The following is a 10,688-nucleotide window of genomic DNA, read 5'->3' on the forward strand; positions in this document are numbered from 1 at the left end:
AAAAAGATAATGATTTTTAAAAAGGCCCTTTCTCTACACAAAATAAAAATTAGGGCTGGGTGTAGTGGCTCACGCCTGAAATCCCATTACTTTGGGAGGCTGAGGCGGGTAGACTGTTTGAACCCAGGAGTTTGAGACCGGCCTGGCCAACATGGTGAAATCCAGTCTCTACTAAAAACACCAAAATTAGCCGGGTTTGAGGCTGGGTGCAGTGGCTCATGCCTTTAATCCTAGCACTTTGGGAGGCCAAGGTGGGCAGATAACAAGGTCAGGAGATGGAGACCATCCTGGCCAACATAGTGAAACCCCATCTCTACCAAAAATATAAAAATTAGCTGGGTGTGGTGGTACATGCCTGTAATCCCAGCTACTCGGGAGGCTGAGTCAGAAAAATCGCTTGAACCCAGGAGGCAGAAGTTACAGTGAGTTGAGATGGTGCCACTGCACGCCAGCCTGGGTGACAGAGAGACTCCATCTCAAAAATTATCTGGGTGTGGTGGCCAGTGCCTGTAATCCCAGCTACTCAGGAGGCTGAGGCAGGAGAGCCGCTTGAACCTGGGAGCTGGAGATTGCAGTGAGACGAGAATGTGCCATTGCACCCCCGCCTGGGCTACAGAGCAATTCTCGGTCTCAACAAAAGAAAAAAATAAAATAAAATAAAAATTAGCCCAGTGTATTGGTGTGCCAGTAGTACTAGCTACTCTGAGGCTGAGGTGAGAGGATTCTTGAACTCAGGAGTTCAAGGCTGCAGTGAGCTGTGATCGTACCACTGCATGTCAACCTAGACAACAGAGTGAGACCCTGTTTCTTTTTTTTTTTTTAACAGACCTTTGGGACTGAGAGACCCCGTTTCTAAAATCATAATAGTAATAATAGGCTGGGTGTGGTGGCTCACACCTGTAATCCCAGCACTTTGGAAGGCTGAGGCGGGTGGATCACCTGAGGTCAGAGTTTGAGATCAACCTGGCCAAGATGGTGAAACCCCTCTACTAAAAAAAAAGAAGAAAAAATAGTAATAATAAAAATGCCAACTGCTGTAGCTCACGCCTGTACTCCTAGCGCTTTGGGAGGCCAAGCTCCCCTCTTCACCTGTCAAATGAAGGAAGGATTTTCCCTAGATAACCCAACTCAGCTGCTCAGGCCCCGGACATGTGTTCTGTCTCATACATGCAAAAAATATTTTCTTTTCTTTTCTTTTTTTTTTTTTGACATGGAGTCTTGGTCCATCGCCCAGGCTGGAGTGCAGTGGTGTGAGCTCGGCTCACTGCAACCTGCCTCCTGGGTTCAAGCAATTCTCCTGCCTCAGCCTCCCAAATAGCTGGGACTACAGGCGCACGCCACCACACCCAGCTAGTTTTTTTTATTTTTAGTAAAGACGGGGTTTTGCCATGTTGGCCAGACTGGTTTTGAACTCCTGACCTCAGGTGATCCGCCTGTCTTGGCCTCCCTAAGTACTGGGATTATAAATGTGAGCCACCTTGCCTGGCCAGATTTTCATTTTAAAAGCAAAAGTTCTAGGCCAGGCTGATGCCAGGATCTCAAGGCTCCTCCCTTCTCAGCCTTTTAACAGCTCCCCAGCAGGCCGGCCAACAGACTCTGGCATCTCCCAGGTTTTGTTTCCTCCTCTTGGACCTGAGCCCAGATCTCTGGGCTGGCTAGGCCAGGCTTTCGAGGGAAGGGTCTACCCTTTCAGCCAGGCCACCTGGAGGTGAGACAGGCACTGGTTAGAGGTGCCACTCCTCACAGAGCACCATCAGCAGACTGCTTTCTGAGGTCAGACATTTCTAGGTGGCCAGGGCAGCTGGGATCTGGGCTCAGGGATGCAGCCCTCACCGGCTGTGAAAAGTTTACTCAAGGTTATCTGTACAAATCCCACCCTGGCTGCCAGCCAAGTCTGTCTGCAGGGTTCTCCGGGTGGGCCCTGGGGAAATGACCCCTCAGTCTACACAAACTTCTCCTGGGTGTCCTGCATCCCAGGCCCATCTATAGTCTGGGAGATTTCCCACATATACACCCACACTGCACCCAGACACACGCCAGGCAACTAACCAACAGGGCTATGGTAACTGGCCTGACCCATCGCTCAAGCCCTACAAACCCTAGGGTTTTCACCGACACATACAGCAGGCACACACAGAGCTTACAGACCCCACGCCTAGCCCGAACAACTGTGACCCACGCAACAAGCCCAACTTCTGTACCCGCCCACAGCGATCTCTCCCACAGGAAAAACTCCGGGCGTCATCACTCTACCAATCAATTCTACCTTCAGTGGCCTGTGGCAGCACCCCCTCGATACAACATCCCATGCACCCTCCTACACACTCCCACGATGCCACCTGCAGCCACTCCCGCACCAACTTTCTGACAACTCCCCTAGCTCGGCCCCGACACTCCCCCGGGCGGCGCACTCACGCCCGCATTCCCAGCAGTTCAGACAAAGCGCGCAACCTCTCCCGCGGCCCAGACCGAGTCGGAGCACATGGCTCCCGGGGCGGCGAGGAATCGGCCGGCGCTCGGGGAGCCTGCACCCCCCAGCCCCTCACCCCCACCCCAGGCCGACTCCGCGCAACAGCTCCCTCGCGGGCCCACCATCCCAGTGGGGCGGGGGCTCTGGAAGAAAGAAACTCACGTGTCTGTCCCGGGGCAGTAAAAAAGTTTGGTTCCCACCCCCTTCCCCCGCAGCTTGGGGCTGGTAGACTCTTCGGGGCGCGGGGCCGGCCGAGCGTGCGCGCTCGGCTTTGTGCTCCGAACTCGGCCCGGAGGGGGAGGGGAGGGGAGAGGAGGGGAGGGGGCTGGGCTCCCACCTCCGCGCCGCCCCCCCACCCCCGGCCTTGCTACCAGACTCCATGTTGGCCGCCCCCTGCCCCCGAGACTGAGCGTTTCTCCTGCCGGAGGCTCCGCTCACCCCTGGCCTGCCCGAGGGTCCCGGCGCGAACAAACTTTCTCCGGGGCGCCGGCCCCACGCGCCCCGCTTCCTTGGCCCGCCTGGGAGTGACAGATGCCTCGGAGACAGACTTTCCTTTGTTCCAAAGGAAAGGGGAACTCGCGCGGGCTCCCCAGGGCCCCCCCGCTCCGGGCCCTTCCCGCGGCCCCCACCCCCAGCTGTCACTCTTGGCCGCCCCCTCCCTGGCTCGGAGGCGGGGGGGCCCTACCGGCGGTTAGCAACGTGCACTTTTGAAACCAAACAAATCCGCCCCCCCGCGCGCTCACTCAGGTCTGGCGCAGGAGCGGCCCTCTCCCGGGGTGGGATCCTAGGGAGCTGGGCCCCCACCAGGGCCCCGAGCGGGCTTCCTCCCGGGGGCTGGAACCGCAGCGCCGTCGGGACTCACAAACACCTCTCGGGGGCCGTCGGGACTCACTAACACCCCCGAGCTCACACACCCCCAACTGCAAGCGCCAGGACGACGCCCCCTCCCCCGCCCGACCGAGAGAAAGAAACTTTTCAAGTTGTCCGCGCACCCCCACCCCCATCTGGCCCCCTCTTGCTCCCTGCACTGACTTTTCCGAGCGGCTTTCGGGTTCACGCGGCCTAGGGCTCGGCGCTGGACGTTCCGGCGGGGGGCAGGGGGCGCCGGGGGCTCGCGCCGCGTACCTGCCCGGCCTGACACTCGGCCTGACAGCTCGCGGCTGGAAAGCACCTCGCGGCCTGACGTCAGATCCCCTCTCCTCCCCCCGCGCCCTCCGTGCCCTCCCCCACCCGCCCTGAGGGAGAAAACAAACTTTGTGCGGAGCGCGGCGAGCTGCGCCCACCCCCTGAGGGGCGGGCCGACGGCGCCGAGGGGCTTCGCCCCGCCCAGCGCGCCCGGAGGGGGCGGGGCCTCGGGCACCTTCTTCCTGCGCCCACCCCGCCCTCAGGAATGCTGCATGGCCTCCCCCGAGCGGCGGTGGGAGCCTCGGCCCGGGAGAGCCCGCTTAGGGGCAGGAAGTGGCCCGGCCCTCCTTGTGGAGGGCGTTTCCGGAGCGCCTACTGTGCTCCTCGCTGGGGTGGGGGTCGTTACCGAAGGGGGAACGCCTGGAAATTCTAACTTTTGTCAGTTCGCGCCCCGCACCAGACGTCCTGCCGGCTTTTCGATTCCTCTCATTGCCTCGAGGGGAAACTGAGGCCAGTTAGTCTGGGCAGTTAACCGCAGCTGATAAAGGACTGGGCTGTGATGGGGACGCCTGTTATGCCCTCAAGGGCCTGTAGAGTCTGGGAGGCCGCCTTCCGCCCTAAGCTCAGAAAGCACATTGTTGGGCTCGCAGGGAGGCTGCCAGAGGTGAAAACAGCCAACGCTTTCAACGATGCTGTAAGGGGCACTTCGTGTGTGACATCCCGTCTCATCCTCGGGTGATGGGGTACGTGCTGTCCTATGTAAGTCTCTGGCTTACTCAGCCTCAGAGTGGGTCTTCATTTGCTTTTGTCACACAGTCAACCGGTGTCATTCAGGCCAGGTCGGTCGATAGTGAAGCCTGAGCTCTTACCCCTTGTGCCCGGCCTCAGACAATCAGTCGAGGAGCTCCCCGAGTTACTGCCTGGTTTCTTTTTCCTCTTCTGCCGGTTACATCCTACTCCAGATGGTTTTCCTTGACCTCCCCAACCCCGGTCAGCACGGTCTTACTCGGCTGTCTGCTGTGGGTACCATATACTGTGAAATACCTGTTAACCAACTTCCCTAGGGCATCCCCCCACGTCCCCCAGCCCTCTATCTGGACAGGCCTAGGCCTGTATATCTAGGGCCCTTGAGCTTGGAAATTGCCTTGCAAACAGCTTTTGGTCTTAATTGCCCTTTAGCAATGGAGAACTGTGGAAACAAAACTCTTAATTTTTTTTCCAAACAGGCCCTAAGCCAATCAGAATGTTGATTAAAGGATTGTTAAGGTTTCACCTGGACACCCCATCGAAGCCAGACTCCCTGCAAATGTTAGAAACCTTCTCACAGCAGCAGGTGAGATGTCAGTGGCACTGCCCGTTGCTCTTCATTTCACAGAGAGGGAAACTGAGGCCCACAGTGTGGGTCAGAAACAATTTTTTGGCCAAATAAATGGTGCTTCCTCCACGGCCCTCTGAAAGAAAAAGCCAGATCTGGGTTGTCTTCAGTAAGAAATGTAAAACCCATGGGCCTTAACTTCCAGGAAATGTATGGGACCGGAACCTTCAGAAGAGGGGAGCTCCAGGGGAAATGAGGTGAGCCTGGAGAGGGGACTCTGGTAGTGGCCACTGAGCTTGAACCCCAAACTAGGCATTTTCTCCTGTGTGCCTCAAAGCCACACTCTGTCGTTTTTAGGGAAGTCACTGGGGGCCTGGGCTAGAGGCAGAGGCCTCACCCAAAAATTGTGCCTGCAGCAGCCCCTTCGACCAGTGCTTCCCAAGTTTGGTGCTAGATGAGGTTGGGGAAATGGAAAGGAGTCACTGCCTCCTCCTCCACCTAAGAGCTGCATAACAAAAAACGTGTAGCCCCTCCAGATTGCCTCCTGGAGGATGGGGTAGGGGTGGAGGGAGCCTGGGAGCCGGTCAGATTTTGCGCATAAACTAGCTTCACAGGTAAAGCCTAAGGACAGTTAGAGTTTGAGAATTACTGTGTAAAGTTTCTCAACCAGTAAGTATCAGCATTTAAAATGTGTGGATTCTCTAAGCCAGTAATTCCACTTCTAGGAGTCTATCTTTAGAAGTAGCTGTACAGGCCCGGCGTGGTGGCTAATGCCTGTAATCTCAGCACTTTGGGAGGCGGGTGGATCACCTGAGGTCAGGAGTTCAAGACCAGTCTGGTCAACATGGTGAAACCCTGTCTCTAAAAACAAAACAAAAAGAAGCAGCTGTTCAACAAAGATAAATACTTATAGATGATTGTTCTTTACAGAACTGTTCGGGGAAATTGCAAACAGCTAAATACCCCTCACCAGGAGCTGGTTCCTTATAGCAACTCTGAGACCTCTACTGCGGGCTTTTAAAATGGGGTAAGTCTCTGCGTGCCAATCTAGGGGCATGGCCAACGTATATTTATTGACAGCTTACAGTGTCTCAAGAAGGAGGGACTTTGGACATACTTGATGAGAACTTTTGTGGGAAAATTTCTTCCAAGTGATAAGTTATTTTGTTGTCATTTTTCTCTCCCACCCTTTTTTTTTTTGAGACACAGTCTTGCTCTGTCACCCAGGCTGAAGTGCAGTGCAGTGACACGATCTCAGCTCACTACAACCTCTGCCTCCCGGGTTCAAGTGAATCTCCTGCTTCAGCCTCCCGAGTAACTGGGACTAAAGGCGCCCACCGTCATGCCTGGCTAATTTTTGTGTTTTTAATAGAGACGGAGTTTCACCATGTTGGCCAGGCTGGTCTCCTGACCTCAACTGATCCACCCACCTCAGCCTTCCAAAGTGTTGGAATTACAAGTGTGAGCCTGGCCTTCTCCCCCTCTTTCTAAATTAAAAAGAAACATTGTGATAATAAGCTCTCCCCACCTTTTTTTCCCCATATATGAAGAAACTGGGTTGATAAGGGAAGAAGAGACTTGCCTGATACCGAGTTTGGGGTCCTGACCCCTGAGAGGAAGCTGGGAGAGAGAAGGAGAAGAAGGAAGGGCATCCAAGCCCACCCCAATCTGGCTGCCCAGGTCATCTAAGTCAGTTCCGTGCCTCCATACCAGAAAAGCCCAAAACCAGAGACTCTTGGATATGGGGCTCCAGGTTCATCCTGCCAGTTTCTAGTGAACTTGGTGATCCTATAGGTTCAAATGAATAAATCCACCTTTGTTAAAAACAAAAAAAACCCAAAAAGTGAGCTGCTTCCGGTTTTGTTTTTTTTTTTTGGGATGGAGTTTTGCTTTTGTTGCCTAGGCTGGAATGCAGTGGTGCGATCTTGGCTCACTGCTACCTCCGCCTCCCAGGTTCAGGCAATTCTCCTGCCTCAGCTTCCTTGATTACAGGCGTGCGCCACCATGCCCAGCTAATTTTGTATTTTCAGTACAGACGAAGTTTCACCATGTTGGCCAGGTTGGTTTCAAACTCCTGACTTTAGGTGATCTGCCCGCTTCGGCCTCCCAAAGTGCTAGGATTACAGGGGTGAGCCACCTTCCTGGCCACCACTCTCTTTTTGATGGAAGTGAGGAAAAGCACCAGCATTCACTAAGAGTGCATATGAGCCAAGTCGAGTCTTAGGATAAAGGAGAAGATGGGGTTCTGTGAGGTAGAGGGAAGAGTCCAGCAAAGTCCTGGGAAAGTGAAAGTGACTAATTTAGGAAACAACTGGATTGGTTGAGATGGAAGGGCCGAGAAGGCCAGGATGAAGAATTTGGATTTGGCCGTGTGGGCAGTAGAGTCCCAGCAGGTTCCTGCCGAATGCCGTGAAGAGACTGGAGGGAGGGTAGGTGGTGACTCAGCTCTGGGTAACTGAGACCAAGTGGATGGAGACCTGCCTCTGCGATCTAAGAGATTTGTGGCTGTTATATGAGGTTCTGCATTTTCATCTAATGTTGATAGGTGGAATTCCACATCTTCCTCCTGAAAAGTCTTGTAGTATCTTGTTGGTCAACCACAATTTGCTTAGCTTTCTCCTAGTTGTTGGGTATTTACTCACTTAACTAATTTCTGAGTGCCCACTTGTGTCTGGCTGTGTGCCTAAGGCTTCACAGCTGAGCTTATCCTGAAGGCTTTGGGTGACAGTATTTTGTGGTGAAAAGTCGGTGGCACTGGGACTTGGTTAGTAGCCAGGTGATTTAGGCAAATCATCCACACCTTCTGAGCCTCCATTTTCTCATGTTTTGGAAATATAAGGGTTTGGCGAGAGTCAAAGAAAATAGGCACATCCCTTGTTTTATTATGCCTTGCTTTTTTGTGCTTTGCAGATACTGCGTTTCTCACAAATTGAAGGGTTTTGGCAACCCTGCGTTGAGCAAAGTCTCCCGGCATCATTTTTTCAAAAGCATGCTCAGTCTGTGTCTCTGTGCCAGATTTTGGTAATTCTTGCAATATTTCAAAGTTTGTTGTTATATCTAATATGGTGATCTGAGCTCAGTAATCTTTGCTGTTACTATTGTAATTGTTTTGAGGCACCATGAATGATGCCTGTGTAAGAGGGCAAACTTAATCCATCAATATTGTATGCATTCTAACTGTTCCACCAACCAGCTGTTTGAAATTAGTAATCCTACAATAGCCTCTAAGTGTTCAAATGTAAGGAAGAGTTGCAAATCTCCCACTTCACATCAAGGGCTAGAAATAGTTAAGCTCAGTGAGAAAGGCATGTTGAAAGACAAGATAAGCCTTTTTTTTTTTTTTTTTTTTAAAGTTTTTAGTAGAGACGGGGTCTCGCAATGTTGTCCAGGCTGGCTTCCAACTCCTGGGCTCAAGTGATCCTCCTGCCTTGGCCTCCTAAAGTGTTGGGATTAAAGGCTTGAGCCACCATACCCTGCCTCTGGTGAAGCACTTTTAATTTTCCTCAAGAACTATTGGCTGGGTGTGGTGGCTCAAACCTGTAATCCCAGCACTTTGGGAGGCTGAGTTAGGTGGATCACCTGAAGTCGGGAATTCAAGACCAGCCTGGCTAACATGGTGAAACCCTGTCTCTATAAAAATACAAAAACTAGCCGGGCGCGGTGGCTCAAGCCTGTAATCCCAGCACTTTGGGAGGCCGAGGCGGGTGGATCACGAGGTCAAGAGATCGAGACCATCCTGGTCAACATGGTGAAACCCCGTCTCTACTAAAAATACAAAACATTAGCTGGGCATGGTGGCGCGTGCCTGTAATCCCAGCTACTTAGGAGGTTGAGGCAGGAGAATTGCCTGAACCCAGGAGGTGGAGGTTGCGGTGAGCCGAGATCGCACCATTGCATTTCAGCCTGGGTAACAAGAGTGAAACTCTGTCTCAAAAAAAAAAAAAACAAAAATTAGCCGGGCTTGACGGCAGGCACCTGTAGTCCCAGCTACTCAGGAGGCTGAGGCAGGAGAATTGCTTGAACATGGGAGGTGGAGGTTTCAGTGAACTGAGATCAAGCCACTGCACTCCAGACTGGGCGACAGAGCAAGACTCCATTTCAGAACAAACAAAAACTATCTGGGTAGGTGTGGTGGCTCATGCCTGTGATCCCAACACTTTGGGAGGCCGAGGTGGGAAGGTCTCTTGAACCCAGGAGTTTGAGGCCAGCCTGAGCAACATAGCAAGACTCCATCTCTGCAAAAAATAGTCAGCTGGGCATGGTGGTGAATGTCTGTAGTCCCAGCTACTCGGGAGGCTGAGGTGGAGGAAGGCTTGAGCTCAGAAGGTTGAGGCTGCAGTGAGGTATAATTGTGCCACTGCACTCCAGCCTGGGTGAAAGAGTGAGAACCTGTTTCAAAAAAAAAAAAAAAAAACAGGTATGGTGGCTTATGCCTGTAATCTCAGAATTTTGGGAGGCCAAGGTGGAACACTTGAGGTCAGGAGTTTGAGACCACCCTGGCCAACATGGTGAAAGGCCATCTCTACTTAAAAAAAAAAAAAACAATAACCCAAAACAAACAAAATACAAATGTAAATAAGTAATTTAAAAGGTGCTATTCCAGTGAACACAGGAATGATAAGAAAGGGAACAGCCTTATTGCTGATATGGAGAAAATTTCAGTGGTCTGGATAGAAGATCAAACCAACCACAACATTCCCTTAAATCAAAACCTAATCCAAAGCAAAGCCCTAACTGTCTTCAATTCTCCGAAGGCTGAGAGAGGTGAGGGAGCTGCTGAAGAAAAGTTGGAAGCTGTTAAACGTTGGTTCAGTTTTAAGGAAGGACACAGTCTCCATAACCAGTTTTCATCTTGCAATCCGTGAAAGTCCAAGGGGAATCAGCAAGTGTGATGAAGAAGTAGCAGTAAGTTCAACGGAAGATCTAACTAAGATCATTGATGAAGATGACTTCACTAAACAATAGCTTTTTAGTGCAGATGAAACAACAGCCTTCTGTTGGAAGAAGATGCCATCTAGGACTTTCACAGAGAGAAGTCAATGCCTGGCTTCAAATGACCGGCTGACCCTCTTGTTAGGGGCTAATGTAGCTGGTGACTTTAAGTTGAAGCTAGTGCTCACTCACTATTCCAAAAATCCTAGGGCCCTTAAGAATGATCCTAAATCACTCTGCCTGTGCTCTAGAAATGGAAGACACTTTTATACAACAAAGCCTGGATAACAGCACCTCTGTTTATAGGGTAGTGTACTGAATTTTTCTTTTCTTTTTTTTTTTTTTTTTCAAGTTGGAGTTTCGCTCTTGTTGCCCAGGCTGGAATGCAATGGCGCGATCTTGGCCCACTGCCACCTCTGCTTCTAGGTTCAAGCGATTATTCTGCTTCAGTCTCCCAAGTAGCTGGGATTACAGGAATGTGCCACTATACCTGGCTAATTTTGTATTTTTGGTAGAGACAGGGTTTCTCCATGTTGGTCAGACTGCTCTTGAACTCCAGGCCTCTTTGGGAGGCTGAGACTGGTGGATCACCTAATTTTGTATTTTTAGTAGAGATGGGGTTTCTCCATGTTGGTCAGGCTAATCTCGAACTTCTGACTTCAGGTGATCTGCCTGCCTTGGCCTCCCAAAGTGCTGGGATTATAGGCATGAGCCACCATGCCTAGCCTAGTGTACTGAATATTTTAAGCCCACTCTTGAGACCTACTGTCCAGAAAAGATTCCTTATAAAATATTACTGCTCATTGACACCTAGTCTTCATCGATCTCATTGATACCTAGTCTTCC

General features: G+C 51.7%; 1 protein-coding gene and 1 long non-coding RNA gene across 5 annotated transcripts in view; one reads left to right on the forward strand and one right to left on the reverse strand.

Annotated features, from left to right (window-relative positions):
• The window catches only part of TGIF2 (TGFB induced factor homeobox 2), a 20,115-nt gene extending 16,318 nt beyond the window's left edge, over positions 1-3,797 (reverse strand). Inside the window, exon 1 of one of the 4 annotated variants that reach the window (XM_037732769.1) lies at positions 3,724-3,797. The gene's annotated coding sequence lies outside the window, so the exon portion shown is untranslated. Of the gene's footprint in view, positions 1-3,213; positions 3,433-3,502 lie in introns of those variants that run through there. The other 3 variants (XM_017512716.2, XM_017512712.2, XM_037732772.1) reach the window with 3 other exon arrangements.
• Positions 3,798-3,829: 32 nt separating this feature from the next.
• LOC108292057 lies at positions 3,830-8,269 on the forward strand. Its single transcript, XR_005197427.1, has 4 exons — positions 3,830-4,338; positions 4,822-4,928; positions 5,841-5,937; positions 7,821-8,269. It is a non-coding gene; the product is annotated as an uncharacterized LOC108292057 (long non-coding RNA).
• Positions 8,270-10,688: the final 2,419 nt, after the last annotated feature.

The sequence above is a fragment of the Cebus imitator genome, unplaced genomic scaffold (assembly GCF_001604975.1).
Source record: "Cebus imitator isolate Cc_AM_T3 unplaced genomic scaffold, Cebus_imitator-1.0 Scaffold18, whole genome shotgun sequence".
In the NCBI taxonomy this organism is placed as follows: Eukaryota; Metazoa; Chordata; class Mammalia; order Primates; family Cebidae; genus Cebus; species Cebus imitator.